Source organism: Mus caroli, unplaced genomic scaffold, assembly GCF_978045245.1.
Source record: "Mus caroli unplaced genomic scaffold, Mus_caroli_1 scaffold_33, whole genome shotgun sequence".
In the NCBI taxonomy this organism is placed as follows: Eukaryota; Metazoa; Chordata; class Mammalia; order Rodentia; family Muridae; genus Mus; species Mus caroli.
Window position 1 is genome coordinate 1,230,195 of NW_028227288.1, and position 2,493 is coordinate 1,232,687.

The following is a 2,493-nucleotide window of genomic DNA, read 5'->3' on the forward strand; positions in this document are numbered from 1 at the left end:
AAATTGAAGGTCGACCAGTTATCCTTACTCGAGTTTTGTTTGTTTTCCTTTTTTAATTTTAAAAGGATGTTATATTTTTTTATATATATATATATATATATATATATATATATATATATATGCGGGGACACACACACACTTTATTTTTTTTTTTTTAATAGACCTGGCTGTCCTGGACCTCACTTTGTAGACCAGGCTGGCCTTGAACTCAGAAATCCGCCTGCCTCTGCCTCCGGAGTGCTGGGATTAAAGGCGTGCGCCACCACGCCCGGCTTTGTTTTTAATTTTTGTGTGTGTGTGTGTGGAGGGGGGCAATCGGTGCTCTTAACCACTAAGCCATCTCTCCAGCCCATCTTAAAATCCTTAGGTTGATGATCTGACTTTTCTGTTTTCTTCCTTTAACAAAACTGGTAAGTCAGCTGGCAAAAAGGATTTTCTTTTCATATATATTCCAAAAATGGGTAACTTGTAAATAGTGGTCTGTCTGCTGTTTGTTTGCTTGCTTGCTTGCTTGCTTGCTTGCTTGCTTGCTTGCTTGCTTGCTTGCTTGCTTTTTTCTTTTTCCCCCGAGACAGTGTTTCTCTGTGTAGTCTTGGCTGCCCAGGAACTCACTCTGTAGACCACCCTGGCCTCAATCAAACTCAGAAATCCTCCTGCCTCTGTCTGCCTCACAAGTGCTGGGAGTAAAGGTGTGCTGCACCACTGCCTGGCATTACTACTACTACTACTACTACTACTACTACTACTACTACTACTATTATTATTATTAGACATAATGAGATCAACTAGTTGGCCCGGTTTCATTTATTCATTTGAAATTAGTTGGACCAATTAGTTGGCTGGTCTGGGAGGTTTCTTTTGTTTCCGATTTGGGTGTTTGTGGGGTGTCAGGTATCTCTCGGGTATCTCAACGGAATGGATGAAGGTTACAGTGATATGGCTAGATTTTTGTAAAGATTACTTTTCTTAATCTGAGGAAAAAATAAAATACTGGGCTACATCTATATTGCTTCATTTCTCTTTCTCTTTTCTTTCTTTCAGATAAGGAGGTCCGTCAGCCAATTCCTCCTGCCTTTCTGTTTTTCATAACCCACACACACAATGCAGGCTAGGCTTTGCATTGGGTAGCATTGTCTGAGCGATATGTTAGTGGACCAGAGAGTTTGGATATCAAGCCGTATAATGTTTCTTTTTTTTTTTTTTTTTTAAGATTTATTTATTTATTACATGTAAGTACACTGTGGCTGTCTTCAGACACACCAGAAGAGGGAGTCAGATCTTGTTAAGGATGGTTGTGATTTGTCGGGTGCTCTTACCTGCTGAGCCATCTCACCAGCCCTAATGTTTCTTAAAATATAGAAAAGTTCTAACAAAGTGATCTTTAACTTTTTTTTTCTCCTTCGGCTATGTACAATGAATTGTTTTGCTTGCTTGCTTGACTTTGTACAATGAATTGTTTTGCTTGCTTGCTTGACTTCATTTGGTTTGACATGGTTTCCCTTTGTACCCGTGCAGACTGCCCTCCCTCCCTCCCTCCCTCCCTCCCTCCCTCCCTCCCTCCCTCCCTCCCTCCCTCCCTTTTGACCCAGTTTCACTCTTCCACCATACACTCAATAAAATAAAATAAAGTAAAATAAAATAAATAAAAGAATGAATGACGTTTCCAGTTATTTATTTGTCTAAGCTACCTAAATTCCCCTTCTACACCTCCCCCTACTCCCCACCCCAAGCCGCCATCTCCTCGTGGGGGTAGGGACCTGCACATCTGTGTCTTTCTCTCTGAACTCTTTGTTTTCTGGTCCACGTTGCTCCAGAGGAATGTAGCCCTTTGGAAATGGTAATGGAGTTGATAACACACCCTATCAGAAAGAGGAAGGCCCATTCACTCACTCATTCTCACCCAGCCCTGTTCTGCTACTTCTAAGGACAGAATCTTCTGGACAGTATTTACATGGCTTGCTATTTCTAAATTTTGGTTTTGGTTTTGGTGTTTTTGGTTTTGTTTTGTTTTTTTGTTTGTTTTTTTTCTTTTTCTTTTTTTCAAGACAGGATTTCTCTGTGTAGCCCTGGCTGTCCTGGAACTCACTCTGTAGACCAGGCTGAACTCAAACTCAGAAATCCGCCTGCCTGCCTCTGCCTCCCAAGTGCTGAGATTAAAGGTGTGTGCCCACCCACCACTGCCTGGCTCTATTTTTTTTTAAACATTATGTATGTATGTATGTATGTATGTATGTATGTATGTATGTATGTACGTACGCATGCATGCATGCATGCATGCATGCAGGCATTGTTTATACGACTACACTGCAGCTGTCTTCAGACACACACCAGAATAATACATGGGATCCCACGACAGATGGTTGTTAGCCACCACATGATTGTTGGAAATTGAACTCAGGAAGGACCTCTGGAAGAGAGGACAGTGCTCTTAACCACTGAGCCAGCTCTCCAAATAAAATTTGTGGAGAAATTGAGCATCTTAAAACCTTAGGC